Below are 6,156 nucleotides of genomic sequence, written 5' to 3'. Positions count from 1 at the left end.
TTTAAGGTTAAAATCAGAATGTCCCCAAGTATCCAACAACCTTAGTCTCAACCCTCATCCTCAGAATAATAGTGGGATCTTTTTTAACCCGACACCTACACTGAAAGTGACAAAGGGTGGATATCGAACAATGTTTTGTACAATTACCATATGTTTTATTTAACAAATTGACTATTGTTATATATTGTATTTGTTACTGCAGTTACTTTGAAAAAAGCTGGACAAATACTAAAGCGAGTTTGTATTATGAGGCATGATGTGAGTAGGTATTAATAAAAGTATAAACAGTAAAAGTATTAGATACATTTTTTTATTATTTTGCAGTAAGGGCTGAGTAAATAATCTCTTCTCGGGCCATTACACAAGAAGATGTTATCCTGTGCTACGATCTATTATTTAAAAATCATTTTTATATAAAAAAAGGTTTATTAGACCCGTTAAAAGATGGTGTTGATGTTTCAGGTAAAATAAAACAACGGAATAAAAGTGAATATAACGTTTCTATATCAAATAAATAAACAACTGGGGAATGTGGTTTAATCTATTAAGGTGAAGCTGAAACGTCCAGTCCCCAAAACGAGACGGTGCTCACTGTTCGTACGCGATGTTCATGTACAAAAAGCAAACGTTTGCCTGGGAACATGTGTCTGCTGACCTACAAGCTGCGAGTCACCGCTAGCGGCCCAGTCTTGAATCTGCGCACCCTCTCTCTCTCCCTCCGCTCCCGGATCCCACACCGGACAACTGCAGCTCTGAATGACAGGCCGTACTGAATGACAGGGGGGGGGTTACGTTTGCCAAAAGTGTAATGGAAACACTCTGCCTCGGGTGTCATCTGTTATCCCGAGCGGCGTGGCGCTGATTTGACGGGCTGAGAAAGACGTAACTCAACCCCCCGCTGGCGCGCTGTTACGTGCGCTCAGGGATGGCAGAGAGAGATACGATCTGAGAAAATTAAGATCGTACCCCCTGACAGCGCGCCCACCGCGAAAACGGCCTCTTCTTTGCGATCTGAAAGGGGCTTTTTGTTCTGGGTCTAGCAGTCGAGTGAATTTTGGAATTGGGAAGAAAAGAAAAACCCAGAATGAGTGGAGAATGGAAAACTGCTCAAGAGTCACATTTTTTTCAGGATTTAAGGATGTTTTTATTTAAGAAGGTTAAATTCAGAACGTGTTGGGGTAAATACGCCTGTGGAACTTCAATTTGACGAACTCTTCTGAGAGGGGATTTCTTCGTGTGACTGGGCGACGCTGTCACGGGGGCAGACCAGTGAGGTGACTCGGTGACGTAGCTTATCTCACAGTAGCCTTCCCATGAGCCCCTGGGAGGTTCAGCGGTCCGCCGCGGACTGCAGTCTGTGCGTGATAGTGTTCGCAGGAAAGTGATGCGTCAGGCTAGTGACTGAGAGGTCAGCCCGACAATCTGGACTCCAGTATGCAAGTCTGGTTTGAAAAGCTCTGACCATGGTCAGGAAAGGCACATGCTTCAAAAAGTGCATGTTGTTCCTTCATTTTACTACTAATAATACACTTATATAGCGCTTTTCTGGACATTCCACTCAAAGTGCTTTACAGGTAATGGGGACTCCCCTCCACCACCACCAGTGTGCAGCCCCACCTGGATGATGCGACAGCAGCCATAGTGCGCCAGTATGCTCCCCACACACCAGCTCTCAGTGGGGAGGAGAACAGAGTGATGAAGCCAGTTCAGAAAGGGGGATTATTAGGAGGCCATGATTGGTAATGTCCGTGGAGAACTTTGGCCAGGATACCGGGGTATCACTCCTTCATTGGCGTGTAGACTTTAGTTTAAAATCTGGATCTTTTCCCGCATTGGGGGTTCTGACTTCAGCATTCCAGATTCATAGCTGAGCTATCTTAAACTGAAGGCTGACCGAAGAAAGTCGAAAAGTATTTGACTCAAGAAATCTCTTCACGCGACACGTGGCCGAGACTCTTAGAGCGCAACACTAATTTGTTTACAAAATTTGTTTTAAGGGTGTTTTATATTTGTAACTGTTTTAATTTTTGTAAATATGTTCTATATTAATAAAGAAGAATGATATTTTTGAAGACGTTTATTTGTGGAAAACGATGCCTGTGTTACATTTTTCAAGATGTTTAGGTGCTTGTGCTCCATGCTTGTTTACTTTCGTGCGGCGCTCTTGTGCTCCACGTTGACTGGCTGCCAAAATGAGGCGACCTCGCGGTACTTTCGCGGCGTGATACGAGACTTGGAACCGTGATGAAAATTCGTCAGTCGTGTAATTAGTCACTCTCTGCGATTCCTCTAGGACAGCAAAGGCAGCGAGATTCAGCAACTGCAGTCGTTAAATTTGACATGCTCTCCGACTAGAAGTTGTGTCGCGTCCTGTAGTGTGACAGAGAATAAGAAGGTGGGAGGCGTTTCTTTAACACGTCTGTGACAGTTACAGGTTGTCGCCCAGAAGAATACAACCAGGCCGCGATATAATCATCTTTAATCATTCGTTAGGCTTTTGCAGCTAGAGCATTTATCCTTGAGAATTTTAGCAATTTAGAAATCTGCCGACACTAAAGGCTACCGAAGGACTCAGTCGGTAAAGGGGCGCAGATTGAGCCCCGAGTTCTTTACCGGTCTGATCCTGGGATCTGTGATTAGCAGGACGATGAGCTGGGATGGACAGGAGCTCACCATGGCGTGCCCGGGCGTGTCGTAACTACAGCGGCTGTGCTCAGTGGGAGATGACCCATCGGTGCTAACTGTGCAATCGGCGCTGCGCGGAGATTAAACCTTCGGAAATCATCGTACCTCCTAATGACTGAGCCGAAGCCTGCATGTAACTGTCAGTAGCTGCTTTAAAAATGGCTGGTTCCAGCTGAGGAGGTGGAATCATTCTGTTCAAGTCTCCCGGTTACCTGTCTTCTTGTCTCAGCGCACGTTTTCTTCTTCACATTTCGTGTCAGGAGAGGGCTTCTGCAGCTACCGGCCTCGCAGCGATGCCTTGACTGAAGCACGGCACGAGGTGGCCCCCCGGTGGTGGAACGTCGCTACTACCACCTCCTTCCCCCAGCACGCGGCACTGGAAGGTGACAGGTCAAACACCGGCCCTTTTTTGTTGTTGTTCCTGGCATTCTCAGAAAGAAAGGTGGGGTGCATTGTGTCGGTGTATAATGCTGGCCTCCTACGACATCCAGCTATTCTTTCGTTTTCAATAACCTCTTCGCCCAGTACAGGGCCTCAGCGAGCGAGAAATTAACCTGGCACACAATGGGGGCAAGGCAGGATACATCCTGGACAGGATGCCAGCTCCCTGTAAGGCCCATACACACATGAGCACAGGGCTGTGTTTGGATTTCAGTATCTGAATGATCTTGCTTTACCTGTCAATGCAGACAGAGGTGGATTAGAACCAAGACGATCACAGAGACAGCACCACGGTCACTTGTGAACAGAGCCTCCTGCCATAAATACCACTGCTGGTGAGGCTGGTCTGGAGTTCACAACCGTGTTTCAATAAATTAGAACGGGAGAAAGAGTTTTCAGCTTTCACAACATGGTTGGGTTACTTGTTCCCCACACCCACAACTCTTTGTGTAATAAAAGGCACCTCCTGGCGTCAATATTAATTGCACTTTCCCCTTAATTTTAAAAGCAACACATTTTACTGGGGGCAGCACAGGGACACATCAGAGAGCATTGCTCATCTCTGGGGTCCTGGGTCCAGTTCAGTACCTGCGGTGCTGTCTGTATGGAGTTTGTATGTTTATCCCATGTTCGCATAAGTTTCCGCCCACTATCCAAAGAAATGCTGGTCTTACTGGGATTTGAACCCACCACCATGTGCCCATGAGCATAGAGACGTAATCCTCTACTCTATAGCACAGAAATGATGCCATCATGTCACCCAGCCTGGTGCTACACTTTTGAACGTGTACGTCGACCACATGTGGAGTCATTAAAAAAGAATTTATGCAGTAGTCAGTAATGCATGTCTCTGCTCCCACCGCACTGTTTACAGCAATACGTGCCCTCTGATTTTCCCCCCGAGTATGAGACCTCAATTAATTATTCAAATTATGTTATTTATTGGGTGGCACAGTGGTTAGTGGTGCAGTCATGGAGTGCTGCGGCCCAGGGTTCAATGTCTGGAGTGCTGTCTGTGTGGAGTTTACATGTCCTCTGCTGGTTTGTGTGGGTTTCCTTCGAGTGCTCCGGGTTTCTCTCACAGTCCAAAGACATGCTGGTAGGTTAATTGTCTTCTGGGGAAACTGGCCCTGGCGTGAGTGAGTGTCTGTGTGGGTGAGTCTGCCCTGCGATGGGCAGGCCTCCCCTCCAAGGTGCGCCCGTGGCTTTATGGGATAGGCTCTGGCATGCTCCGTGACTTTTACTACTATTATTTTATTCTATTTGTTATGTTATAAAGCACCTTTAAAAGTGGCTTCTCAAAGTGCTTTACAGTAAGACAAAAGTACACAGTGAGAGGAGACAGCAGGATTACACAGTTACAATAAGGGCTTGGAATACAGTAGGAAAGCAGAGGAGCAGACAGAACCGGCTAAATAAAAGCCCTTCTAGCAGGTTTGAATGCGCTCAGGGAAGGGGACTCTGATATCCTCAGGGATAGAATTCCAGAGCTCTGGGAGCGCAGCAGGAGAAGGCCCTGTCACCCATAGTATGGAGACAGGCTTGGGGGAGACAGGAGGCCAGAATTAGACAACAAAAGGGAGCAGGACGATAGTCAGGAGGCACTGAGGCGATGTGGAGTGTGCAGGGGTGTGGCAGGCGGTGTGAGGCCTGGCGTTGCCACACAGACTGGCATCACGCAGCGCCCTGCGTCTGGCCTTGTTTCCACATCTTGCCATGGACCACAGGCGCCCCGTGCCCTCAGACCGGGACAGGTACCCCCTCGTGTCAGGGTTGGGGGGGCATTGTGACCCCACTTGTTCTTTACCCAGGGTGGAGGCCATGGCGTTTCTCCCCTGGGGCTCCCAGAGGAGCCTGAAACTGGACACAACACGGAGGGGGAAGAGGGTGCTGGACTTTCCAGTTAGCCTGCAGGGCTGTGGCTCTCCGAGCGGGGGGTGAGAGCAGCGCCGGACAGCCCAGAAGAAGGGGTGCCGAAGTCGGCGCGGCAGGGGGGGGCAGGCCGCGGCGGGGAGAGCGAGCGTTGCTGTTGCGGGGGCAAAACCAGCAGGCGCCACTTCCTGTTCTTCAGCCGTTGGGCTGCTGGCGGGCCCGACGCGTGTGGCGAGGCGGGGGAGGAAGTCCAATGCAGGCTGCGCCGTGGAGACAGGGCCCTCGGCAACAGCGTCCCCATTGGCTGTGCAGGAGGCCGGGGGGGAGGGGGGCGGGGCCTGGCGAGGCTGCACGCAGGCCTGCAAGTGTCTTTCAGTGTGTCTTCGCCTCCCTGTGTGTGACTCAGATTCACTTCCACTTCTTCCCCCTCCGACGCCGGGCGCTCCTGCTTTCAGAGAGCCGAGAGCACCATGCTGCCAGAGAGCAGTCTGAAGGCAGGCGGCCCAGACACTCCTGCGGGCAGGGTTAGGTTAAAAGCCCATGAAGAACCAAGTTATTTTTATTCTAAAAAGGTCACAGACTGTTTCCTGAAGGCCCGCTTGCTCTATAAACTCGTACGCCAACTCTCTCTCTCTCTCCCTCTTCCTCTCTCTCGGGCGAAAATTGAATCACATTTGCTTCCAGATGGCTTTTTGGCACGTGTGCAGGGGAAGTACAGGCTGAGAAAGTGGTGGCCGAATTTTCTTTACTGCTTCGAAAGTGCAAGAGGGGTACGGGTGTCACGGCTGCTGCACTGCCCTCACTCTCGTTTAAGGTGTTCGCTGTCCAGCGTGGAACAGAAACATCCCTGATCAGACCGGATGAATCATTATTATTACACTGCGCCAGCAGAAAAGATAATGTTCCACAGGAATAATCCGCTTTGTCCAAATTAGTGGGCGTAAGCCAACACTGTGCCGTATCCTGCATTTCCATAGGGCTGTAAAGTAGTAGCAGACCTGGCCTTTTGCCCAGCTTTCTGTGACGTGGGGAAGAAAGCTGATGTACAGTAAGTGACATCACAGGAGGCTCGGCTGCCTGTGCTTGTGCCCCCTGGCCTCATGTACTGTACATTGCTGAAGACAGCACAATATCTGGATAAATGTGTCAATTCAGACA

The sequence above is a fragment of the Lepisosteus oculatus genome, chromosome 3 (assembly GCF_040954835.1).
Source record: "Lepisosteus oculatus isolate fLepOcu1 chromosome 3, fLepOcu1.hap2, whole genome shotgun sequence".
Lineage (NCBI taxonomy): Eukaryota > Metazoa > Chordata > Actinopteri > Semionotiformes > Lepisosteidae > Lepisosteus > Lepisosteus oculatus.
The sequence above is the reverse complement of the archived record's forward strand: the minus strand, read 5'-3'. Positions refer to the sequence as shown.